This window comes from Centrocercus urophasianus, unplaced genomic scaffold, assembly GCF_019232065.1.
Source record: "Centrocercus urophasianus isolate 14NV4802_14NV808 unplaced genomic scaffold, USGS_Curo_1.0 seq_73, whole genome shotgun sequence".
In the NCBI taxonomy this organism is placed as follows: Eukaryota; Metazoa; Chordata; class Aves; order Galliformes; family Phasianidae; genus Centrocercus; species Centrocercus urophasianus.
In genome coordinates, this window is record NW_024885344.1 from 7,815,182 (window position 1) to 7,842,648 (window position 27,467).

The 27,467-nt window shown below is 39.6% G+C and overlaps 1 protein-coding gene across 3 annotated transcripts in view; it reads left to right on the top strand.

Annotated features, from left to right (window-relative positions):
- The first annotated feature begins 5,441 nt into the window (after nt 1-5,441).
- PTN (pleiotrophin) overlaps nt 5,442-27,467 on the top strand; it is a 70,315-nt gene continuing 48,289 nt past the window's right edge. For all 3 annotated transcript variants that reach the window (XM_042838092.1, XM_042838091.1, XM_042838093.1), the window contains exon 1: nt 5,442-5,488. The gene's annotated coding sequence lies outside the window, so the exon portion shown is untranslated. The remainder of the gene's footprint in view (nt 5,489-27,467) is intronic.

Consider the following 27,467-nt stretch of genomic DNA (forward strand, 5'->3'; position numbering starts at 1 on the left):
TCTCATCATTTGATTGCACATAAGGAAAACATTTCCAAACCACTTATGTCTTCAAACACAAAGTTTAGCATAATCATAATTACACAGGTGAACCCTTTCCAAATTGACAAACAAATCATTTTAAAAGGTAAGAGAGCATTTTTATAAGTGGAATTTCTTCTTTGTTCATACATAATGTATATTTGCATGCTGCTGTAAATTCAGAGAGTGTCCTAATGGTAGCTTCCCACTGAAGGAGTAATTACTTTTTAAAGGAAGATATTTTTTCCCTCTAAATTATATAAACATTACAATTAAAGAGTACTTATTGTGCATATCTAAATGTGGTTACCATAATTTTACTTACAACTGGAAAACAGTTGTATGTTACAGCTGGGCTTATTGGCACACGATTAGAATAGTTTTTATTTATAAGTCATTTGCTCACTGCGCAGTTAGTGCCTCAAATTTGTTACCACTGGCTTGTCACTGAGAATAAAGTTGACAATCTCAGTTCAGTGCTCAGAGGAAAGCTCCTTAGTACTAGCTCTGATACTGACTGACTGCCCTAACAAAGCATTAAGGGCTGATTCTGTGGGGTAATGGTTACTACTTTCTACTGCTTCTGATACTACTACTTCTAAAGCCAATAATTAGGCAGGTAGACACACAGTGCTTTGAGAAAAACTAGATGTCTGAAAATCAACTTCTTCCTGAAGTAAAGTGAAAAGGATATTTTCATTCTATAGGTTCAGTAATTTTCTGCCAGAAGTTTGAAATGAAATCAAAATGTCCATTTTTTTGGTTTTACTCCAATGGAAGAATATTTAGTTTCTGGATTTTATTTAGATTTACTGTTTACCCAAAAATACAGTGTCAAAAAAAAAAAAAAAGAAAAGAAAAGAAAAGGAAACATAATAAGATTTTGCCTTTTAAAATAAAGTGCCATTTTATTTTGTTTTATACCTCTTGGCAAACTGTAAACCTAGGTAAAATGAACAAAATTTATCTAAGAAGGAAAAAAAAAAGTGAAAGTCTATTCAATGCAATTTTTTTTTAACCATGGCTTTTTGTTGCTGTTGTTGTTGCTTACATATATTTTCATACATATATATATAAAATAGATTTCAAATCCTGAATATGTTAAGACATCCATTCCCAGAATTGCCAGCACAAAAGAAGAAAATAGTGAGAGAGGCCAACACATGAATGGCATTCTTTTAAATGCTGGGGTCTGAAAAGGTTTGCTGTGTTGTGTTGTATTTCTGGGTTTCAAACTGCAACATGCAGATGCATGCACATGAATGATTTTGAGCACGTGAGCTTTAATCTCATCGTAGAAAATAGAACCAATGACATGTGTAAATTTGCAACACGTACTTATAGTTTGCTAACTGAAGCATAAGACCAAGGTCTGGCATGGTGGCTTACTTTTAAAAACATCAGTATTTTTTAGCGTATTTCTGTGAAAAAACAACTCTTTGGGTTTTCACTCTGTTTCTCTTCTTCTGCATACACCTGGGAAAATGGATTTTTAATACATTATACAGTTAATAATTATATATATTTTTGAGCTCCATGGATGTTTTCTATTCTAATTATAAGGTTGATAGTCCTGGTGATCAAAAGCCTGCTGTTGGGTGGACTTGAAATGAGAGACAGAGTGAGAAGGAACACGGCTCAGAAGTGGTTGATTTCCATGTTTGATGCATTCACTAAATAATTCAGTATCGCTAATGGAAATTCGATCTCAGCAGAGGAGTGGAGATATGGGGCACTCAGTTGCCAGCGTTTGGCAGCTCAATAGCTTGGGAAAAACAATGGAGCAAAAGGTGAAAAAATATTTAAGCAGTACTCCAGTTCTCTGTTCTGCCCTCTTGGATTCACATTCTGTCTTTCTGGAGCTACTGTGGCTGATGGCTAGAGAGACTGAAAGAAAGGAAGTGATACTCACAGTGTTTGCGAAGCAAACAAAGGGAGCTCAGACCAAGCTGACCTTTTAACTGCTGCACAAGTGGCTTTGTTTGCTTTTCGAAAAGTACATCCTCGTTCTAGTCAGAAGTGAGACCCAAATCATCTTTTGGGAGTGAATTACATAAAACCTCATCTTTTGACTTTGTACTCTGAGGCTCAGAGTCAGAATGTTTTGAGGGCATCTCAGGAAAGGAGTGCTAAGCTCCCATTGGAAGCTGACAAGGTCCAAATGTCTCCCGGTAAAATGATTACCTGAAAGTACTGAAAAGCCCAGCTTCAAAGGGAAGATTTGTTCACATCTTTTAAAAGGAAAAAAACCTTCAGTGACAAGGAATTTATTATGGGTGGTTTTTTACATTTTGGCACTAACACGATGACATGAGATTCCTTCCTCAAGACTGCCTTGAACATTTTCAGATAGAAATGCTCAGTATCTAACTCTTCTGGCTTGCTTACAAGAACATTTGCAAGTGGCATCACAGAAGTCCTTTTATAACTTCATTACTTCTAGCCCTTAGCTCTCCTTTTTTAAAAGAGAATTCAGCCCTATCACTGCTATGGTTTTGTATATCAACGTAGATACATGGAAGTCGAACTTGGCCTTCCACAGCTGCCAGTCCATTCTTCATCTTTTTTTGTTTTGTATTCTATTGTTGTTGTTGTTGTTTTGAAACCTGCAGCTGTAAATGAACATTGAGGATGTTAAAGACACTTAGAATCTGGAGTCAAATTCTCCTTTCAGGATCATCTGTGTGTCCAGATCAGGAAAGTAATAATACAAGACTATTTTTTTTCACTATGGACTTTCCTATAGGTTACAGGAAGCTTACAATAAGCCGTTGCTCCAAAGATTGTGTAGGAAATAAAGCCTTGACAGAAGAGACAAAACAGTAGAGAAGTTCTTGAGGTAAATCTCTCCAGCTTCACAACTCTTTTAATGAAGAAAACATCCCTGTGGGAAATGAATGGTCAGAGCCTGCCTTCCATCAACTCTTTTTCTCCATAGCACCCTATTCTTTTTCATCAGGAACCACAACAGGCACCTTTGAGGCAATGATTAATATGGAGTTGTTAAGTTTTTCTTGGCAGAAGTAGTCACACAGATCCTTTCAAGACAGTTGTATTGACCAACTGTCTCACCTCTTTCCACCTCTTTACAACCTGTCTCTCAGTGGCAAAGATTCAGTCAAGAAATTCATGTGTTATACTTAATTAATTTCAAAGGCATCAAAGAGTAGTTCAATTTGCAGCAAAGAGAATCTTTCTGCATTTGAATAGTGTTTTTTGCAGTGCAGTGGAAACTTCAGTTAAGCCTCAAGGTGTCTATGAGACACAACACTAAAACACACTTGCATAGCTAGGAGTTGATGATCCTTGTGGGTCATTTTCAACTTGGGATGTTCTGTGATTTAATCATTCTACACTTTCCCTTTCTGTCTACCTACGACTGAGATACTTTCTTTTTCATTCTTAAGTGCTTCAGGCCATTTGTCCTCTGAGCAGCTGTGTTGACCTCATCTGCAGTTTTATTTTAGGCTTTGAGTCTAGACCAAGCCATACCACCCCAAACCAATTTCAGTGCATGTAAACTCAGCGTCAGAAAATTCATTCATGAGCTGTGGGAAACCAGGTACAGAGAAAGGCTGCAACCAGATTTGCTCAAAGTTTGCTTCTAGGATTTAGCAGACAAATTATGCTCCTGATACTGTGCACCATTTTTGTGGAAAGCGGTTGGTTTCTGCAGAAAGTTTCCACTATTGGCTTAGAAGCTGAAAAAATTTTCAGTCTTTAGCCAAGGCACAGGTTTCTGTATAAAAGAGAATAAATTTCTTGACCCGTTTTGATGCAATGTGTTTTGGTATTAATCAGATCAGACTTAATCCTCTTCCATACTTCCTCTATGTTAACTGGACACAGTTGAGCATCTGAAATGTGCTATTGTGGTTGGATGGGGAACCACTGAGGGCTTAAGATGTCAACCACTACCAGGTGTTTTTTGATGGAAGTGCCTTTTCCTAGACATACGTGGTGCTTGGAGTGCCAGAATTTCATGGAGAAGCCCTCAGAAAGGTGCAAGCTGGCTATCAGGTATCTATTCAGCTTTGCATAGTCTGAAACATGAACACGAAGTATAGTATTGAGTGCTCATTTCCACTCAGCCAGTTGTTAGAAGGAATGTTCTCTCCTTCTCAAGTCACCACTTTGCACTGCAAATCAAAGCTGTTGTTTTAACTTACATCACTGTCATTAAATCTGCCAGTGGTGCAAATCCTTAACAACCATGCCAGGACTAAACACATAACTGCGTGATGAAAAGAAGATGCCAAGGTGTGGATGGAAGGGAATAGTTTACTTTACTAAGAAAGACTCCAGGTGGGTGCAATTGCCCACGCCGGGACCAGCAACACAGTGCTTTCCATTGTCACAGATGGTAGGTGTTAGATGATGCAATGCGTACGGTGCCAGACAAATTACTTTTTTAGCTCATTCCTCTGGAAACAGGAGAGGAATCTGAACTGGATTTCTGTGCAAACCTGGAGCAGGAGATGCAAGCTGAGACCCAAGCAGTCAATGGGCTCAGTCTTTCAAATTGAGAGAGAGAATTGCTCTGGGGATCAGAAATTAGACAGAAATTGCCAGGACTTTGGAACAAGTCCACTTTGTTTTAAATCAAGTTGTGGGCTGGGGTACATTCTTATTCAATGCATGTAATGAACCTAAAAGTTGAAAAAATTGGAAAAAAAAAAAAAAAAAAAAAAAAAAAAAAAAGTGGAAACCTTGATATAACTCCAGCAACCAGAAGCATTGGAATACCACGAGAAAAGCTGTTCTTGTGGTGTTTTCAGCTAGAACTGAAATTAGATGCTGTTTCCCCCACAACCCAGTATTTCCAGTCCAGGTCTAAGCGGGACACTGGAAGTCAAGTTAGAGCTCCCCGTACTCCCGCCAGCCAAATCCTCTCCAGGCAAGAGCCAGTTGGTGCCCATTAGGAGGCTGTAGCCTCAGCAGGGCTAGGTGCGGAGGGGCAGGCAGGGCAGTGCCCGGTCCCGGTGCGGGCGGGGTCCGCTCTTCCCGCAGCGGGGGCGCCTCGGGAGCCCGGTGTGCGGGCGGAGCGGCCCCGTCCCGCCTCCCGAAACCCCCCCCGGGCAGTGGAGGCGAGGCTGCCCCGCGGGTGACCCGCCAGACGACGCACCCCCGCCGCATCATCACACGAGGGGGCAGCGCGGCCGCTAGCACTGCCCCGGCGCCCGCCTGCCTCTGCCTCCCTCCTCTCGGCGGCTCGCCGCAGCCCGGGGTCTGTCGAGTCAAAGCGAGGATCAGGTTCCCTGCCTCCAGTATAAAAATCTCAGGGAAGAAATCTCCAGCGGGAGAGAGAGACGGGGAGAGGGAGGAGCGGGGCGTGAGTCGGAGGTCCGTGGGGAAGCGGAGCCGCGGCGCCGACAACACCCGCAGCACCCGCAGCACCCGCCGCACACCGGGGACGCCCGCGGCTCGCCCCTTACAGCTGCGGGAGAAGCGCTTCTCGCCGCCCGAAGTAAGTCCGAGGGGACGGCGAGGGCTGCCAGGGGCTGCCGGAGGGAGCTGCCTCCCGAACCCGCTCCTTCGGGCGAGATGCGAAGCGCTTCGCCCAATCACCCCGCACCCGGGGGTTCTCCCCCTTACCGCCTCGTCTCCTCTGATTTCCTCCCCCCTTATTCCCCGGGAATGATTGGGGAGAACCTGGCCGAGGGGCAGGCGGGGGCCGAGGTCTGGGGGTTCCCAGGGGTGGTGGGGTGCTTCGGGATCCCCCGTGGGTTTGTCCGCTCCGCTCGGGATGGGCATGTGTCGGGACGTGGGAGCGATAAAGGGGGAGAAGAGGGGGTGGTGAGGGGACGTGACACAGCGGAGAAGGGAACAGGAGTTCTCTGGCTGATCCAGTTTGAGAGGACAGGAGGGCAGCAGAGACCCCAGGGTAGCAGAACTCCTGCAGCTTCCAGGTGCTCTGTGCCAGAAGTGTCCCGGCTGAGTCTGTGGATAACCGAGGTTGTGTTGTATCTTCTGTCTGAGCACTTCTTTCTATTACTAATTTTTTTTTTTTTCATTTGTACTTAACCTTTGTATTTCTACTTTTCTCTTGGTGAAACAGCTGAATCTTGCTAGTGCTTATTTATAGCTACTGTTAGTTTGTGTTCTCTTTCTTATGGAGGGATTGGCTGGGAGAAAGTATCATTGTACCAATGGTGAAAATACAGTTTTCTCCTACTCAGCATACAGATTCTGCAAATGTATTATGATTTCCAATTCTGATGCTTCTGACTCCTTGTACTCCTTCATCTTCTCTTCTTAAAAGCAGAACTTTGTGCAAGGAAAAGGTAATCTTTTCTTCGGGACCTTTCCCACACTTTTATATAGTCAGTGGGTGTCACATATCTATCTCTTCTGTATGGCAAGTGATCCACTTTGGTCGTGAATGCCTACTGTGTGTTAGTTCAGCAGTTTGCTGTGAAGCTGGATTACAGGATGGCAGGTTCTTAGGAGCATTGTAGGAACATTTGCAACATGTTAAATCCTTCTCTGTGAGATAGCCCTGAAGCTATGGATAGTGGTAGGCTTTTAAATTAGATCCTATTTGCCCTAAATGGCTTCTAGTACAGTGGAAGAGCACTACCAGTAGCTCATCAGCACTTGAACTCCGCTGTCCTTTCTTTTGTTCCCCTTTGGTCATGACTATTCTAAGCTTTTAGGAAAGCTCAACGTTTTGGTTAACAAATAGAGTAAGTGTATAACTTTGGTTGTATTAGGTTGTGTTAGGAGGAGAGAAGGAATAGAGAGAGGAGTGAAAGGTACAAGAAAAGTCATTATAAAGAATTTCTCGTCCTTAACATTTTCAAAACAATGTGCTTGAGCTGGTGTACAAAGCAGACTTTTTTTTTTTTTTTTTTTTTTTTTTTTTTTTTTTAATGTATTTCTGTTTCCCCCCTGAAAAGAAACAGCCTGGAAATAAAACAAAAGAAAAAATACCTCTGAGTAGAATTACCTCTGAAAGGATAAAAGAATGTGAATAGCTGTGACAAAAATTACTAATTTGGTATAGAAATGAAAACTTAGAAATGAATGGAGAAGACATTTCAATGAAAATGACAAACAAACAAAAAAAACCCCCACAAAACTCAGCAACTAAAAACTTGCTGTGTAATTTAGTGATTTTTCCTTAAAGAGAAGGAAAATGAGGGGATCTAATACACCTGTCTCCAGCTTACACTAAACTCTTTGATGAGTTATTGCTTATGAAGCTTTGGATGAAATTGAAGGAGAGAAGCTTACTGATTTTTGGCATGCTTCAAAGCCAAATCTAAGATTAAAAAAGAGAAATTAGCAACAAATCTTTGTTCCATGAATGAGTTATTCTTTGTCTGTAGTGTAGAAGTGACCTGACAACAGCATACTTCTTTCAATTATCACCATGCCAATCAACAGTTCTTTGAGATATACCTGATATATCTTTGCCAGCTTGCTTAGTTTGGCTATAGTAATAGAAAGCATAGTGGTTTCCTGGTTACCATATACCTGTATTTTTCTACGCTCCAGCTGGCACTAAGGACTCACCTGTGCTTATGTATGTTTTGTGTAGGTTCATCCTTCCTTGCTGGTGTGTGTTACTTAGCTGACTTCTAGCAGTCATGGCTCCAGCATGGTACTTCTCAAGTCATATGTTTCTTTTTCAGTTATTCCAGAGTCCTCGGATGATAATTAAAAATGCTCTTCTACAGTCACTCAGACCTTGCTCTATTTGAGTGCATTTTCTGCAGCAGGAAGATGGGATTATTGTATGTTAAAGTTGCACACTGGGGCATTAGGAACGGAATGGAAGTTGCTCATGAAACTTAGCGCTCTGTTCAGGGGGCCCCATTACCTATATACTACAACAGTGGTGTTTTCTGCGGGAACTGATTTTTAACAATGCAAGCTTTGCTTCGATATTTACAGCCTCTTGCTGATCAGTGTATCAAAAGCATTTTCATTGAGAGGATTCATTTCAGGACTTTAATTGAGGAAGTCTCTTTGTTTCAAGCCTCTTTATAATAAACCATTCAAAATGCTGTCTTTGAACAAACTAGGTCACTGTAACGTGCACACACACAGTGATTCTCATCTGCTTAGGGTAGTCTGCATTTGGTCGACCCATATCCCTGGTGAGATTGTCCCTGATTTATCCTTCTTGGACTGGCTCGTTCACAGGGAGCTTATGCTGAAAATTCACTGCTGGAGGTCATTCTCCATTCTTGGCATCTCTGGCAGCCTTAAGCTTAAATTGCAGCCTCATTTTCTGTCCAATCAATACCACTCTTATGTCACTGAGTTTCCATGGTGCCCCCAATCTTCTGTCTACATATTGATGTCTGACAGCAGGAATAGCATTCTGTGTCGCTATATATACTTACTAAACCTGTCAAAACTATTCAGGGTCTGTCTCACTAATTTATATCCATATCCTGATATTATTTGAATCTGTTGAGCTTTGACTGATGGAACTCACTGCACTAAGAAATCAGCCCCAGTAATGCACTCCAGGGATGGCTCAAGGAATGGATGTTTTGAGAAAGGCAAAAAAAGACTCTTCTAGAGTAGCTCGGGTAGTCTAGAATTTTTTTTTTTTTGTGCACAATGGATGTATTTGAAAACATCTAAGTCTCAATAGCTCCAAGTTAATTCTTTGGAAATCATTATCCATTGTGCTCCTTTGAATGCATAGGGAGTTCTCTCTGATGGAGCCATGCAGAGGAAAACAGAGAAGTGGGCATTGTCAAATATTCAATATGCATTTCAGGAGATTTGGGGGGAAATCTGTGTCTGTCCTCTCACATAAGCTTTCTTCAGCAGAAAAGTGGGAAAATGAAACAAAGGGAAGGAGCAATGTTTTCTGTAATGTGGAAGTTTTGCATTTTATCACAATAGCCCACAGAGCTTTATAGCTGTGTAAGAAGCAATGCAACTGTATCTGTGGACTGACACAACATCAACCAAAGAAGTTCAGAGAAGGCCTCTTAAATTCCAAGACACCTCAAATTATGTTGTTTGTGCCAGCAGTAATACAAACTAAATAAAGACAAGTAGATTAATGTTTTGTGGGTTTCTTTTTTTTGTATGTGTATTTTGTCTGTTTCTTCTTTTTTTATATATAATTAAATATGCTTTGCAAAGCATTATCTTGTATCAACTGAGGCTGTTGTGAGCTGGAGAAACTTTTTTATCTCACTATCTTTAACATGGACATGATCAATCATATGAAATAAGAGTTGGCAGTCAGTATGGAATATGCTGCTTAAAACTTTGTTTGCTCCAAGTTGCCAGAAGAGCTGAATCAGTGATGCCAAGTTCATTATTACTTTTCAGACCCTATTCAATCTCCAGTAGTCTTTTTACTAGTAAAAAAGTAAGGACCTCCAAAACATAAAAAACAACCTGTTGCAGGTGATATTTGACAAGATAGTATGAAAGTAGCTCAGTTTTTTAATAGTGGCTTATCTTAACATGGTAGAAAGGTAGAAAGGGTTTTTATGAAAGTAGACACTCTACTGACCAATACACTCACCTTATGTTATTCCAAAGGATTGAATAATGGAACTATTTAAAATATTTGGCACTACCTCCTGCAGTGGCGCCATGATTTATGATTGTAATAAAATATGAGTAGTCAAATGTTGTGGGGAGAGGTGGTGCTTTATTTTTTAAATTTTTTTTTTTTTTTTTTTTAAGACCCGTCTAATTTCTCTGCTGGCTTTCGTATGCGAGAGTGGCTTTTTAAAAACTGAAATAATCTTGCAGACTGCTTTTTAACTTCTTTCAGAGCAAAGGTTGAGAGAACACAGCTATAGGCAGTTTCACGGAAGATGAAAAGAGGGAATGTGAATGTAGAAAAGCTGGATGCATTACTGGTGCAGTCAGGTGATTTCACACCCTGCCTCCTCCTCCTCCCCAAAAGCCTCTGCCTTTCTTTGCCTTCCTTGAATAGAAGATTCTGTTTTCTCTACATACAACCTCTGGAGGTGAGGAGTAGAGTTGATTCCGTGTGAGGCAAAATCTGGTTTCCTTATGTTGAGTAAAATCTAACATATTGCTTGGCGAATGTGATTGATCCACTGGCAGCTGCAAAGAAGGGGTACAGACAGAGCAGAAGAGTGTTACAAGACTTGGAGATTTTCTGATGAAAATAGTTTCTGAAATTAAATAGTGTTTGGGACTCCAGCTCATCATCATTTAATAAACGAGGAGGTAAAATTTTAAAATGGACCTCACTCCTCTGAGGCCTACCAGCACTGTTTCAAAGCTTGCTGAATGTTCTAAAGGGTGTTACAAAAATTGTCCTTCCTCATTTAGTTTCTGTAGTCTTCCCATGGAGCTTGGACCTTATAAACATCCCATTTAATTGTACATGATACCCTCTACAGGTTCCTTCAGGGAGGGAAGATAAAGAAGAGAAATTCTCTAATACTTAAGTTGAAATTCCTGTTTTGGCACTGGTCTGCAGCTAGTCAATATTGTAAATAAAATTGATTTTTTTTGCTGTCTCCAAATATTTTTGGAGCGACCTACTATCTGTACAAGTTTTCCTCCCAGCAGCAGGAGTAAAACCAGGCAGAACACCTGAGAGGGAGAAGAAGGCTATGTGTACTCTTCTTTCCTTATTCTTGGGTCTTAGTGGGGCTGGTCCAGCTGGGGTAGAGACAGGCACCACTATGTTATGCAAGCAGCAAGTTTGAGAAAGCATATTTCTCAGGCTAGAGTGGACAGTTTGTCTTTACCTTCCAAGCCTGTAAAGGAAGATAGTCCACTTTGCTGCTGACTTTGTCATCTTGCCTGTTGCCTTAGGCTGTCTTTAAGGGTTAGAAAGGTAAAAACTAGGTAATTGTATTCAACAGATATTCTTTCAAGACATGAGGAATTCTGTGCCAAAATGAGCAGTAAATGTATAGATACCTCTGGAAGTAAGAATGTTCCTATCTGATCGAAAACAGTAAGCATGACTTGAATTGTCTTCTCAAATTTTGTTCTATGGAATGTCAGGCATAAACCTGTTTTGTTCTTGGATTATGTCTCTTAGAGTCCTGGGGAAAATGGAATTAATTTCATTGCCATCCAAAGATGATCAGACTATTGAATTTAAGGAACCTTGTTTCGGGTATATCACTAGTAAAAGAGAGCTGCTAATTCATTTATTTAGCTCTACCTCTCACACACTATGTATCTCAAAGTGCAAAACAACCCTAAGAATATGATACAAATGTACACTCCCTTCTGTAATCTGAAATAGAAAGCCCACTGTCTGGAGAATCTTGTGACGGAAATATAGGTAGTTCCATATCAAAATCTTTTTAATAAAAACAGGTATTGTATTGGCTTTTTTTAACAGATTTACATCCTGCAAACAACAAAGAGAAGAGTGTTATTTGCTCAAAATGCCCCTGTTAAGATTTCTATTGTGTTCTTCTAGGCACTTTTCTAGATGTTAAAGAAAAGATAATATACATATACATATATATAAGTGATTCAGGAAGGGACTTGGATGTAACCAGTAGGAAAGATGGCATCTCTAATACAATGCTGTCCCTGCAGTATTTTGGCAGTGCATCTCTGTCTGTTTTGGGACAACTGAACTTCTGTTTTCATACTGAGATCTTTTCCAGCTCACTAAATCATATTCTTCCTGTTAAGTGGAGATGAATACAAATACTGGAACACATCCTCCAATTATTATTCAGACAAAGTTGAGGCTTCAGCAAGAACTTCTTCAGAAGATGGGCTATAGAATTCAACCTAAGATTTAGAAAGCATGTTCGTATATTTGTTAGTCTGTTTTTGTCATATATTTGTGTGTCTATTCTTAAAAATAGGACACAAATGTGCAATTATGTTGATAAAGGGTAGTGACTGTTCTCGTATTTCTTGTGGCAGAATCATTGTTTTCATCGAGTGCGTTTGGAGTGGTGTACATTTTAGTAGGTACAAGATAAATCAAATGATTTTTCTGATAATCTGCCTTAATTTTAGTAGGAAAAAAATTTGAACTTGTTGATCTACCTAAGGTGGTTTTCCTTTGATTTTCTCATGAAAAGCCATTGTATTATACAGGCTTAGTTTTGCTTCTGATGCTGACGAAAGGCCCCTGAGATATTCTGATTGCTTCCCAGTAGTTTGTGTCACCTGACTGCCTGCTTGGTTGTTTGGATTGCTGTGTTCCCAGAGGTCACGAAGATGTTTTTGTCTGAAGAAGAGTCATTTGCTTTTATTAGAAGCCTGCCTGGGTGCAGCTGATATGCAGTAGGGACTAAGGAGTGGAAAAAAATTTACTAGCTGTCCCTCCAAGGCCAACAAAGGATTTTCTGAAATCTTCCAAATACACAGTAAGTTTTGATCCAGGAACTTCCTCACATTTCTTTTATTAAATCCTCACTTGCTAAGCTGTCCCTTCAGCCCATGTTTCTTGCCTGATTTGCATGTTGTCAGATGCTTTCGCTAATCTCTGTAGTTGATGTTTGCTTAAGTGATTATTTGGCAGAAATGTGCAAGCAGGCATGTGTGTGATTGCTGTTGGCATGGCAGTTAGTTTGATATGGCATTAGCATACTTGCCGTGCTGCAAGCTGCCTCCTCTCCTAGGCTTACTCAAGCAGCAAAGACGAGGAAAAAAGAAAAGCTTTTGGGGAACCAGTCACTGTATGCTGATCCTTTGGGCAGTTTGGCCAAAGACCTGCTGAATTCAGAGAAGCATAAAGGTTGCTCTCACTTTTTCTTCTGCTAATAATCATCAATAAATCCTCCACCAGCAGAGGATTTATAAGAAGTTGCAGGGGCTATGGACTGTGAAAGTAAGGGTAGCTATGTTGACTCTAGTATCTAAGAATTTTCCTGTGCTGGCAAAACAGCGTAGAAACTGACTTTATTGGGTGATAAAGAAGAAAAAGGTAGCTCTGCTCACTTAGTGGCTTCTAGCTTTAATTGGGACTCTGAGTTTAGTTTGCGTTTTGGGCTCATTAATGCTGAGTAGACATTTGGATTATAGGGGTGTGTTAGTGTTTTAAGAGAGCTTAGTCTGTTCTTTCAATCACTTGTAATTTAAACTAAAATCTTTGCAAATCTTATGCATTACAACAGCTTTATGTGCCGTGAGTTATTTCACAGAGAACAAGGGGATTACTTAGACAAAGAGAAGTAAAAATGGGTTTGAAATCTTTGCTGAATCAATGTCATAATCTAGCAGATTAACACAGCTCAAATAAAAGTTTCTTCTGATGCCATACATGTTTATGTGCACACCTTTTATGTGTGGGTTGAGATGAAATCTCCTGTGATAAGTTTTAGAACCATATTTTTTATGGTGGACCCTTTGGTAGCCTCACTTTATATCATTCTAAACACCTGTTAAACCATGAACTACTAAAGCATTTTATGTTAGAAGTTAAACTGTTTGAGAGCTAATGTAAACTTCAGCACATCAGTGTTAGAAACCAAGACTTTCTGTTGGAAATTTCTGACCATCAACACTAATAACTGCAACATACCGTGGTCCAAGCATAAGCCATTGCCCAAACCTGTCATGTTAACTTTTTAGTGCTGAAAGGTTCAGACTTCCACCTGAGGAGAAGTGGACACTACTGTCTGCCCACTGAGAACAGCCTCTGTTTCAGTTTTTATCTTTGAAGGGAGAAAGCTTCTGTTTAACATTTAACATCCATCTCACAATTTTGTCCTAGAAAATTACTCTGAGGCTACTTTCAAAAATGGAACATTTTAATATTGTGTAATTGAGATAATATTTATGAACATGTTTGTTAATTCAGAAGCACAAAGTGAAATGTGGTCCTGTCTTTCCTTTGGCTGTTCCTCTGTGCCCAAATGCAGAGATCTGTGTGAAAACTCTTGTGAATGGCTGTAATTTCAATACTGCCATACAAGGGAAGGACTGAAAAACAAGGGTAGATTATTACAACACGTGTGTTTGTTTAATTGCTGTGTACTATTGTTTAGTTTGAATTATTTATGACTATATCTACAAAGAAGTAGTCCTGTAATAGAGAATCTCTCTGGTGCTAAGCACAGCAGCAGTAGATTGCGTGGATATGGAGACTGAACATTTTTATGCAGAAAAGATTACATATGTAGCTGCTTTACCCCAGTATGGTGCTTTGCATAGATATCAGAAGCCTCTTTCAGTTTGGAGATACTTACCAAACTGTAGAGATAACTCAAAAATGTGTTCTCTAACTTTAGACTTTCCAATTGCACAACATGTACTATAAATGACAGCTTCACTTCTTTCTGTGCTGACACTTTCAGCATGTGCAATAAGGCTCCAGCTATTGCTGGGATTTTGCCAATTGAGATTTCTGAAGGAATTGTAGGTGGGAATTTCTCATCTTATTTTAATAGGGAATTCTGAAACAAACAAAAACCCTAAAGCAGGAAAAGATTGTAAAGTGTAAGTTATGTGTCTAAGTCAAGAAAAATTGAACCTTAAATATCTCACATTAGGCCTATCAAAATGGAAATTCTTGAGTTACTGAATCCAGGATTTGTATTCCAAGTCAGTGAAAATCTAGTCTGTGTGTGGATGTGTACAGTATTTAATGGATATTGAGAGAATGGAAACCACAACTCAAGTTCTATATTAGAATCACAGAATGGCTTGGGTTGGAGGGGACCATAAAGCACATCCAGTTCCAACCCTCTATTGTGGTCAGGTTTGCCACCCACTATATCATGCTTCCCAGGGCGTCTGTCTCTACTGAGATAGATACACTAGCTATAGCAAGTTATTTGTGATGTCCCATGAGCTATTTATTATGACTTTCTGATAATCATGATGTCTCACAGGAAGTGTAGTATAATACATGTACATATATGTAATACGTGGACATATGTAGTATAATATATGTGATAGGCAGTGAGGATCAGAAATTGAAACCTAAGCATTTTCTGTAAGATTCAATGTCCATTGTGAGCTTTCTTCTAATATCTGTTGCTTGGATAGTTGAGAGAGGAAAAAACTTCCATATTTTTGACCAATCTTTATTATTTTGTATGAGCAATGCAACTTATTACCTTAATTTTCATTCACTCTTTCAAATGCTTCATAAATGCACTCAACAACATGGTCTTAGGCTGATTCTTCAGGCACTATCACCATTCTTCTATAAAAAGAACTTAATATTGTTCTTGACATTAAATTCTCAGTTGCTTGACTAATACTAAAAGAATGACAGACCTTGTCTCTTATCCTTTGTTTATTAAGATATCCTGATAGCTTTTTTCAAAGGCTTTGCAAATTTAAGCAACTTACATCTAGTGAGGAGTAGCCAGGTTTATTAGAGGATTCTTGCATATTAGGGGCACGATTTATTTTTATGAAAGATGGAGCAATCGCATTTCTTGAACTGTTTGTTTTATTTTGTTCTCCCTAACTTTGCCTGGCAGTTCTGCTTCAAGTTCATTACTTGTATAACTTTGTCATACATTTCTGCTCCCTGCTTTGAAGTGAAAGCTGAACCAGAGGAGCCATTTAGCTTCTCTGCAATCTTCTTTTCTGCCCTATGTGAATTCTTTGCATCCTGGTAGTTTGCAGGTCCCACCAGCTTTTCTGGTGTTCCACTTTCCCATATGCTTAAGGAATACCATATTTACTTGTCACTATGTATTTGCCTCCTTGTTCCTCAACCTTGCTCTTGGACCTTTTGATCTCCATTTTACATCTCAGCTGCCAAAGTTGTTCTCTTCCATTAGTTTCACTTGGGCTGGATTTCCATATATTTATTTATTTTTCTTAAGAACACTGGGTGAGTGAATAAATTCTTTGAAAAAGTCATTCCTCCCCTCCTTTTCTGAGTGGTATCATCAGCAATTGCAGTTTGGCATTCTTTCAGAATATGTGTGCTCAGTCCTTGCATTCTTCCTGTTTCCTGCAACATTTCCTTTAATAAAGAAGTGACTCCCAAATATAGTACTTGAAGTCTGGTTCTCTTAGGACTGGCAACAATCTCCCAGGCATAACGTGCACCATATTATGCAGTAATGTTAGAGTGAGGATTCCAAAAGAGTGTGAGAGAATCCTGTATCTTTATCCCATGGAAATACATCGTAACTGTGGTAATTCTCCCTTCCTTTGGAAATCAGTCTAGAAATGTGGCCCCAATTCCTGAGTCAATTTTTCATTATTTAAGACTAATTACCCTTCTGCAAACTTTAAACAAGTTAAAGGCATCATCTAAATTCCACCAAAGTAGCTGAATACATATATAAATATGCATACATATGTAATATAAATATAAAATAGGTTTATTGTGATTTATATTTGCTATGTAGTTTGTCATTAATCCCTTCTGGGTTACTGCCTTTTTTTTTTGATTAACACTTGAATAAATTGTGCTCCAGGAAACTGTGATATCAGAAATGTGAGCTGATTGTGCTCATATATATCTGATTTTATGCCCTGATGCTTTCCAGCTGTGGTAAATGGACAAATATTTGAAGCCAGTATGTTGTCAAAGTTGGAATATGCTGTGAAAACTGCTCATTTTCCCTTAAGCCTGATTGTGTTAAATTAATCTGATGCTGACTTAGTCTCCCTACATCACAGAGAGAATGTTTAAATTAAATTCTGTTAGTAACATTCATACTTATTGTCTTTTATTTAGCCCCCACAATCAACAATATTCTGAACAAAATTGATGTGTTCACCCTTCCCTCCCCCCCTTTTTTTTTTTAAAGGGAAAATCAGGGTTTTGAGCTTACAGCTTCTTTTAGGTTCTTACCTTTTCAGTAATGAATCCCAAAGCAAATCTTCGGCTTTCTGAATGGCAGGCATATTTTTTTGCATCCATCATTTTGGAGCTACCTCACACTGTCTATAGTCATGGTGGTAAGGGCAGCACTTGTCCACCCATTCATATGCCCTTAGGCAAAAGTCAGAACCAACCTCTTCCCCAGCTTTCATCTCTGTGCACAGATGGAGTCAGAGAGACAGGGGACAGTAGTGTGTTGTCACCAAGTAGTGCCACAACAAGCATTCTTGAGTGCATCTTTTGTCTATTTTGGTGCATGCTGGACCTCTAGCAGAAGCCAGTCAACTTACACAGGCTTATACCAAGAATAGGAAGAGAAAGTTAATTGATAAGGAAGACAGAAATGTACTTCTGTATTTAACAGGATCTTTTTCTTGTACACAACAGAAGTAGATATGCAAGTGGAAGAAGATTTACACGAGTGGTAATGATTACTAATCACAAAGGTCATTTGTACTTTTTTCTTGAATTCTTGCCTCTATTCCTGTAAAAGAGTAGAGAGAGAAGAAGGAGACAGTTATGAGTCTTAGCTGGGTGCTGTTCACTATCTTCCTTAATTTTCAGCAAAACAATGTGTGAGTTAGGTGCGTAGCCACATGTAAGCCCTGTCTCTCAGCATTTCCATATAAGCCTGTTAACTGGATTGGGCTGGGCTTAAGAAAGAGCTCGTTCTTATTCTTGATGAGCTCAAGTGGCTTTTATGTAGGGTGCTATGAATGGGCACAAAGGCTTAGTACTGCTTGTCACCATGCAACTCTAAATGTGTTATGGCTTTTGCTGTGGCACACAAAGTATCAGCAGGAGCAGAAGCCAATTGAGGTTACAGCTGATCTGGTGTGTCTCCTGAAGGGGCTTTTAGATCACTTGCCTACCCTGCCTCTGAATGTGGCAAGTGAAAAAAGCCCAAGGGGTGACAAGCTTCTGTTTAAAGTAAATTGTTGTTTTGGTTGAATGAGGAGGAAAAGATGTCTCTTTTTTTTTTTTTTTTTTTTTTTTTTTTATGGTACTCCGCAGTGCATAGGCTTCAGAAGTTGAATAATGTAACTTTTCTTAACAGCACACCTGTATTCTACATTCCAGTTGCTATTGTTGCTGGACTGAACTGCACAGTTAAGGGATTTGGTGGGGGAGGGAAGAGTGTACTTAGTGACTCAGAACTCAGTGGAAAGATTTTTTCATTTGACAGGTAGAAACAACAAAGACCACTGGCCTCCTGGCACTGGGGTGAGCCTTGAGCTTTGTGCAGTAGACCTGTGGGATTTGACAGCTCTGTTGACACAGTGGTGTCAAATCAGCATACTGGTAATGCCAGTGTACACTGTGGCTCCAGTGTTACCCCTGGCTCGGAGAGAATTCATTACTCTGTCTTATGGGGTCCTTTTAAATATATGTGGTTTACAGGTGGTGTGCAGCTCTGTGAGGTGCCAGAACAGTGGCCATTGATCTAATTCTTCTCTTTTCCTCTTTTCCTGAGGGAACAGAAGGTACACTTGTAGAACTTGCAAATCACAGTGACAGAGGTCACAGGCACAGTAAATGTCAAAGTAATCCTGATGGATTGGACAGATCCTCTGAAATTGAGAAAGATCTTCATCGAGAAAAGAAGCAGGCTGTTCTTTGGGGTTAATTAAATGCACTCATGTAAAATTTGGAAGCAATGGAGTAATATACCAGGAGAAGATCTGACAGCTATTACTACGTGCTGCCGAGGAAGCTGAGTATTCACCAGTAGCCCATTAATCTCTGTAAGGATGAGTTCAGGTCCTGGTTTATATTCTAATGACTTTGTTGCACATGGACTAACTTAGCAACTGGATGCTGTCAGATGTGACAATTTTTGGCCTGAGAACTTGTATCTCCAATTGAGAATTGAGTATGTAGAGGCTGTAATGTGCGTGTGACAGCATTTGGTGCTACATCAGCATCTGTCCATTTGGACAGTTAAAAACAGAAAAAAAAAAAAAAGTGGATATAGCTTGCAGCATTTGAGTTTGGCATTTGTGATTCCTTTGACATTTGCCAGAGCAATCACAACAGATGAAGGTGGTACCCAAGACAAGACTGTGAAAGCAGATAGATGCAAGGCATGCAAAACCTGAGGACAGAAAATTGCCATGCTGTGCCATGACAAGCCAAAGCAGAACACCCTGAGAAGATCTCTAGCCATAAGTGCATTGTAAAGCCAGCAGAGCTGCTGTGTTCCTGTGCCCCGACTTGGGGCCAAACCTGGAAGAGCAGGTAGGGCTGCAGTCTGGAATGAAGGGCTCGTTTAAGAAGTCTTTGTCGTATACTAGTAGGGAATGACAGAGATAAGTGGGGTGGCAATAGATCATTTCTTCTTTTTCTTTTTTTCCTCTATGCGGCCAGAATGGGACTATGAATGCAGAGGAGGTGCTGTGGGGTAAGAAGTGCAGTTTTGTGGAGGTCCAAGGCCAGAGAAATGAAATGATGTGCAGCTGCAGAGATGTGTGTGGGAAGGTTACATTTCCCTTGCCTAAAGCCTGTTTGGTGTATCTAATAGAATTTAATGTTTTATGCTGTGGGTTTTTTTTTTTTTTTTTTTTTGCTTGTTTTTTTGGTTGTGTTTTGTGGTTGTGGTATGGTTTTTTTTTTTAAATTATTTTTTTTTGTGTGTGTGTGTGTGTTTTGTTTTTTGTTTGTTTTCTGTTTTTAATCATATTTTCATTTTCCCTCTTAAGCAACGTCTTTACTTTTTAAAGGGAAAAGAAATCATAGTCATGTGTGAAGTGCCTTACTTGTAACTAAGAATATCACAAGACAGTTTGCATTGACACTAACTGTTTGTTCCTGGCTAAAGATCTGCTGCTGAGATGCAGTGAACTGGTTTGTAAGCAGGTGTGTGATTTGAGTTCCATGGAAATCTATCTTTGTGTCATACTGTCAATTCAGAAGATTTTAGGAGCTTTCTAATAGCTGGTCATGTTCTGGATCTATTTTTTTTTTTTTTTTTTTTTTTTTTGTTTGTTTTGTTTTTTCCTCCCACATTCCCTTGGCCATTCTAACTACTTTTAATTTACAGAACTCTGGGCTTAAGGAGATATCCCATCACAAATCCACAAATCTGTCTGGAGTTTGTTCTTTACTGCTCTTTCTCTTTGTTTCTGTGGGGAGAAAATGAGAAAAAAAATATTTTTCTGGTAGGGAATTGGGTTAAAAAGGCAAGAGGTGGAAAACACCCCATGCTGGGAAATAAAGAGAAGCGGGGTGGTGGGGTATCAGACTAATAGAGATCAGAGGCAGAGCTCCTTCTGTGACAGTGCTGCAGGAAGGTGGAGGAATTAGCTGATTTGATGGCAGATGGTCTGCAGGCTGTCAGAGGAGGCTGGTGCTATGGTGTTCCTTAGAAATCTGGGTGCTAAGTCTCTTTCCTGTTTTCCCAGTCACACAGCTTCATAAGATAAAAGCTTCATCGAGCTGCTAGGCCTTGGCCTGGTCTTGTAGGACCCAGCCAGATGCTGTGAGAAGGGTTAATTCGCACCATCGCCACAGAAGACAAAATGGATCTTTGAAACAAATGTGGCGGTGGGGGTAAACCCATCAATCATGAGAATACTGCTTTACAGTAATTCACAACTGCAGCTTTTTTCTCAAGCAAGGCCTGGCTGAGTCTGGTCAATCCCCTGGCTCCCAACTATTTCTCAGCAGGCAGCAGCTCGCTCCTTCTGAGTTTGTGTGTACATGAAAGCCCACTTTATATTAACTCTGTGGAATAGTATTTTTTTTCTTCTCTAAACCCCTTAGCACTAATTCGGTGTAATTATACTCATTGAATTAAGTACTGACAGCCCCACTCCACCCCCTTTCCTGTCAGGATATTGGCCTAAAAATCGCTAGATGAAGAATATCCAAAACAACGATGGGATTCTTTGTTCTGGCCTTCTATATAGGGTTTTATTATTTAAATGCAACCTATTAGTAACATTTCAAAGTATTCATCCTTAGAGCTGGAGACTGAACATTGTTTTTCTTTTAAACATTAATGAAGAATTATCCTTTAGGCTTTAAGGAAAATGCTAAATATTGCAAAATTCATTACTGACTGAGCAGTGGCATCATTATTAACAGCCTGAAGCTACCGAGGACCTCATTCTCTCTTTTGGAAAGTGGGGAAAATTTCCAGGGAAAGGTAGGGAACCCTCCCATGCCTGTGTCTGTATCTCAGGAATATTATCTCTCTTCTGTTTTCAGGGCTGAAAATAAAGATGCAGGTGTCCTAGCACAGCATGATCTGATTCTTTCTAGGTCTGTATGTATGAATGAAAGTTATGTCATGGAAAATATCTGGACCAAAGATGATTTTAGGGACCATAGATAGTAGACAAAGGCATATTAGCTCTGAACGCAGTGCTCTGGAGAAATATTTGAAAGTGATTCTAAGGCATATACATGAGATGGTCAGTCTAGGGAGATGGTTCTGATGAGAGCTACCAGAATAATGTTTTCTGTATTAGTTCCAGTGTTTTCAGAAGGTGTGAAAGGAAAAGAAAGAAAATGGAAAAACTGTCCAGCAAGCTAATGGCTGGAAAAAATCTGCTTGGTCACTTAAAGAGCTTAGTTTGTCTGACAGACTCAAGAAGAACAGATAACCACATTGTAAATATGTTTTAGAGTAGAAAAATAACAGTTATTGAAGGCCTCTGTAACTTGCAGGAGAAAGCTGTGATAGGAAAAATTCAATTACAAACCAATTTGCTGTTTTGCAGTGCAGATGATGAGAGGCAGGATGAAAATTTCACAAAAACTTTCTTAGAAGGCATTGGATCCCTCATCTTATGAAACTACTATCAGAGCAGTAAAAGTGGGGTCATGGGTTCTAGAAGATTGATATAGGGAACTAAGTTGGGGCTTTTGTGTGAGAGTATTCATTTTGACTCAGTAGGAGAATTTTTGCTCATCTGCTCAGGCTGAAATGTGAGCAGGCCGATATTGTAAAAGCTTGTGTTTTAAAAAATGGTGAATGTGTTGTTCTAACAAGTTATGGAGTTTCAATTTTAACTGTAATATACAAGTAGTGTAATTTAGGTGTTAATCTGTGCAAGAACAATGCTTACTTTGTACAAGTAAGCCCCAACTAATACATTGCTCCTTATTATATTGAATTGTAACTCAACTTCTGTAGATGTAGAATACAGACAAGCAGAATGTGAGAAACAAAGTGAACAGGGAAACATGCATTTTAAAACAGTAAGGCCCATAACAATAAGGACAGGGGGTTGGGGGATGGGACAGGGACACATTTATCATCAAAGAATGACATTGTGTATTCCTTTCATATAATATATATGTATATATTTGTCCTCTGACTTACATTGCCTTAGTGGAATGAACTTTCTTGATGTCAGACTAGAAAGCCATATTTCTAAAACCCTGGTCCTTTAGTACAAAATGATTCTTTCCAAACATGGTCTTACTATTCCTGTAAACTTATTTGTCTGTAAAAAAAAAAAAAAAAAAAAAAAAAAAAAAAAAGGCAAAAAAGCAAAAATAATTTTAGAAAAGCCACTTCTTTAGGAAAAGTGAATTAGAATGATTAGAGACATGCATTTAAGGTGAAATAGGTTGATTTTTACATAGACGGATCTATTCAGAATGAAATAAACCGAATCAAACTGAGATGGTGCCAGTTTGCTAATTCAGAGAAGAAAATCCATGCCCGTGTAATATTTGTTTCCTACATTTACTTGGGGAATATACTGTGATAATGATATCTTCCAAACTCTGCTGGACTGAGCAAGTGGGCATCAGAGAGAAATAAGGTGTTGGTTTTAGAGGCTTCCTTTGCTAATGGGAGTGAGGGACTTTCATGTATGTTTTTCTAGTAATGTGGATAAGCAATTTTTTTTCCTGAACTGGGAGAAATGCTGATTTTCGTCTCATCTAGAAGAATGAAAGGTCTTAGCAGCTTTAAAATCTAGTTTAATTCAAGCACCAGCTATAACAAAATAGCTAGCTCTATTTAATAGTTTATGATGCATCAAATCCCTGATAACCTTTTCCCCCAAAATGTTTGTTTCTCTTCCAGAGAATATGGATGTTTTTCTACAAAGCACAATTCCCTGAATTGGGTCTTCATGTGTAATACAACTTGGGTGGGGAAGATAGAGGGCAAGAAACAGAATTTGTAAGCTTGTGATATGATGAGAGGTTACAGTCTGCATCAATTCCTCAGACCTCCAAGCATTCTGTTTTCTTCTGGTTTGTTTTATGCAAAGTTCATGCTTCCCAAGTGGCCATTAGGGCCCTTTACCTTTTCTTTTGTCTCTGTGATCAGTATTCCCTAATTTAATGATGATATCACTGTAGTGGAACCATCTGGAGAGAGTCAACTTGGAAAGGGCTGAAATTCATGTCTGAAAATCCTGTAAAGGAGAAATGCTTACATGTGGCCATTGTGGCTTCTGCGGAGCAGAAGGAAAATCATTTTGGATTTCCAGAGGAGATGGATTTCCTCTCTATTTTTGTGCATGTAGCTCTTTGCTACAAGGAGAGTTTTCAACAACAACTAGATGGAAGCATATTAATTTTGGACTTTCTTTTGTGCATAGTTGCCTAGATAGCAAACCTTCTTGTGCAAGTGAGAACTTTCCTTAAATATCACAGACAGTATTACTAGAACACGATAAATTCAGGTAGGCAGACATGTTGAGATTAGAAGGGCAGCGGTAGATAAAACAAACAGAGAAATGTATTTTATGAGCTACTCTGATTAGCTCCTAATCCTTACACAGAGTTGATTGAACTTCGGCTGAATTGTTCTCTCTTGGGACATTGTTTCTCAATTTGTATAGCTGACACAGAAGATCCATTCATACTATCCTTTGGGTAATTTGGGGTAATTTTGAGCTACCAAGACTGACAGTTGAAACCCTAGAACATGCAAAATAGGAAACAGCAGCTAGAGCTGGTGCTCTTGCTGAACAGATGGTGACCCAGAAAGCTGTATGCTCAGCATTAAGTACTTAATGACATGCAGGTGTCCTTCATGGTTTGGAGCACTTAAGTTTTTAAATTTACTGTAGGAAGTTGGTTACTTTGAAGACCAAATGAGGCTTCCCACCTCTGTAGAGCCATTTGAGGAACAATTCACTGCTGTCAAAATATATCCACTTAACATAAACAGATGTGCAGCATAGAGCTGACCTGAACTTCCCTGCAGTGGGAAGTGCAGTGGGGATCAACCAGACATATCTTTGTTCAAGAAAATTCAAAGTCGTAACCAGATGCCACCAGACAGAAGAGCAATTTTGATCATAATTCTTCACTTAGATGTTCTCTGTTTTTATACTAAAACAAGTTGTTTTAACCAGCACCGTGTTGTTGCTCTCTCTACATGTGTGAAATAGCATTATCTTATTATTTTTTTTCATGCTTTAAGTGAGTAGCAATTTAAGATAACTAACAAAGGCTTTCCTAAGTGATTCTTCTTGCTGTTTTCAAGCCAGTTTTTGAAGAATCAAAGCTCTGGGTCCATGGGGATGAGAAGAGGAGGTAAATCTGCAGGCCATAGGAGTGGGGAGGCAAAAATGCTGTCATATCTATCTATCTATCTATTTATTCATTTTCAAAAGTCTTTGAATATGCTGAGTTTCTCTTGCTGTGACCCACGGACTGTATATACTTGTTTCAGTAGACGTGATCTCTCCATTTAACTGAGCAGCTCCAGCCTATTTTGTCTGTAGGGTCAGCGAAGGCACAGGTAATGTGAGTTTTCTCCTTGTGTGCATGTTGTGTCCTATCTGGTGAATCACCAGGGTGTGTCTGTCTACTGCTAGGGTATGACCACCGTGGAGTGTGATATAGATTATCAGAAGGGTGAAGCTAAAGTCTGAGCTCATTGCTCAGTAGAAGTGCTAATGCCACTCCAAGGAAGCTTGGCTTGTCATCTTGTTCATTGGATTAAAAGTGAATAAAATGTAGTGACTCCAATCTCTTGGATGTTTTCTTTTTTCCTTTGGATTCATTAGATTGTGGTATAGGGGTTAGGGAAATTAGTGGAATCATGCCTGTTTAGCTTTAGGAAGGAGAAAAAATATCTCATGGTTCTGAATGACAATTGCTCTGCAAGGGGCAACTATCTCCGGGTAGAAGGTTTATCTCCTTTAAAGTGAGATTTATCTCACTTTATTTCTAGGTAGGCTCTGTTCTGAGTAGGACTTAACTGTTAAGCACTGGACTGGCAGAACTACATTTTACCCATTATATCCTCCATCAGGATAAGACAGGGAGACATTCTTGGGAAATAATGTCTCTTACTGAGATCTGCCCTGTAGAGCTTTTCCACACACAAGCACCCTGAAGTGCCCTGTTGGCTTCTGCACAATTTTTTGTATGCTCAAGTTGAATTTTGACTAGTTATTCTGGGAAGTCACTAGTGGTATAAATTTCCCAGTATAATCTGTGATTATCTTATCTATATTTGCAAATATTTTAGTTTTAGGGAAGTGGTGCAGGCAAATAGGCTTTTCCACACTGCTGCATTTCAGACTTTCCTTTCTCTCTCTCCTTTTCTTTCTGTTGCTAGCATCAGCGAGCTCTCTCTTCCAGCTCTGTAGAACAGCAGGCAGTAGGACATCTTTCTTTCATCTGACATTGGGATGCACGGTGTTATTTAATTCCTTTTAAAAGCACATCTGGTTAAGATGCCCTAAAAGAAGGAGCTCCTTGCCAATGCTGTTGTAGTGAGGATGTGAAACATGGTGAAAATAGAGGAACACACCAGAAAATTGATGCTGTATCTGTGCAAATAAGCAAATGCCTTTTAACTACAGCTAATCCCTAGTGCTATTTGTTACCAATCAAATAAATTAGGAGTTGAGACAAGTCAAACCATGTGATGTAGAGGGATGGAAATGAATGGTGAGTGTATGTATAGGGGGGCAAAACACTTATAAAGAAGGAGATATGATTAAGAGAACTTCAAAACTACAAACACAGCTTTGTTTCTATTTGTATGTCTTTCCTTGAAATGAGCTGCCCACCTTCAGGCATCTACCACAACTTCTTTTCAGGCTTTTCTCCTTCTGCCTTTAAATCTCCATCCTTTTCTGGTAATTTGATTATAAATTCTATTTTTTTTTTTTTTTTTGGGGGGGGGGCAAGGGGGCGTGGGAGGTAAGGGGCTGAGGAAATACCCCCCTCCTTCCCTTTCCTCCCCCCCCCAGTCCCCAAATAACAGCATCTTTCTTTGTGGAATCCACAGTTTTTGAAAGTGGACTATGTTCCCTCACACCTCCTGTGCTTTTCTTTTTCAAATCACATAACTTCCTGCATGAGGTAACCTTTTCTATCTCTGTCCATCTCTCTCTCTTGCTTGCTCTCCCTCTGGCTTGCTTTTCAGTCAGTATTGCTCTCTGGGTCCCTTGCTCAGTGATGAATGAGTTTCATTCATCTTTCTTTTGGGGGCTCTGTGAAAAGCTTTAGACTTTGCCTGCTCCCATTTTTTCGCTCCACTATTCATTTCCATGGTGATGGAGAAAGGAGGGGGGATGGCAGAGTGGGTGGTAGTAGGGCCAAAGGTCAAGAGTGGCCACTTTCTGAATTAAAGCTTTGAATCCCATTAAAGGTGACACATAACCTGGAGTAACACTCCAAGTACTTAGCTGTCAAAGTCATCAAAGCAAAGGAGAAAGAGGCAGGAGAAGAGCGAGATCAGAGGAGGAGAGACTTGAGAACGTGGAGTTTCTGTCAGGATTACATCTAGTGACTTAATATAGGGGTAGTTCATTTGTGTTACCATACACTGGCTTCAGTGAGGCCGGGCTCCAAAATCTGCATGCAGATGGGGCGTGCGATGTAGAGAGGATTCCCTTCAGCCTTTGATGGACAAATGTAATCTTCTGGTTAAGTAAACAACCCTTCCTCTCTAAGAAATGGGAGGGAGGAATTGAGTACAGATAAATGTTCAGACCTCTTCGGGATTTCATTAGGTTACTTCTTCTCATTTCTTTCACTAGGTGCCAGCTGCACTCAGCCAGCTAAGATAAGGGACATCTTTTGATTGTACAAAAAGCCACTGAGAGAAAGTCTATGTCCTAGAAGACAGACTATGAAGCAGAGGAAAGTGTATCAAGCTATTTCCAAACATCCACAATTTAGGTCTTTTTATACCATTACATTTGGAATCCTGACAATTCCTATACTAAAAAATCAAAATCCCTTTCTCATTTGTTCCACTTGTTGAGCCAGTGGTTCAAAGTGGAATTTAGCTTCAAAGTGCATGATCTTGCTTCTGGCACTATCTTTGTGATGCAGCAAAAGTAAGAAGTGGATCTGTATATGCTGACAACAGGAGATAAAAATGAAGAATTGGTAAGTTATTAGGAAAGTCTGATATTCTTGTGTATCCTTCCTTCTTTCTTTCTTTCTTTAATTTTTTTTTTTTTTTTTTTTTCTTTTTTTTTTTATATAAAACACAAAAAAGAAATAGCTTGAGATGCCAGATATCCTGAACTGAGAAACAAAGGAGGACTAGATAAATGAGATGAGAACTGTCAGTCACATGTAACTCTAGAGAGGTTAGAAGTCCTCTAATTAGGGGGAGAATCAGTTGTAACATGTATTATTTCATGTGAAAGTAAAGATTGCTGAGAGAAACAGATCTAACTTTGGAGATATGCTGCAGCTAATAAAGGCAACTAAACCAGTCTGGGAAAGGATGAAAACAGTAACAGCAGCCACT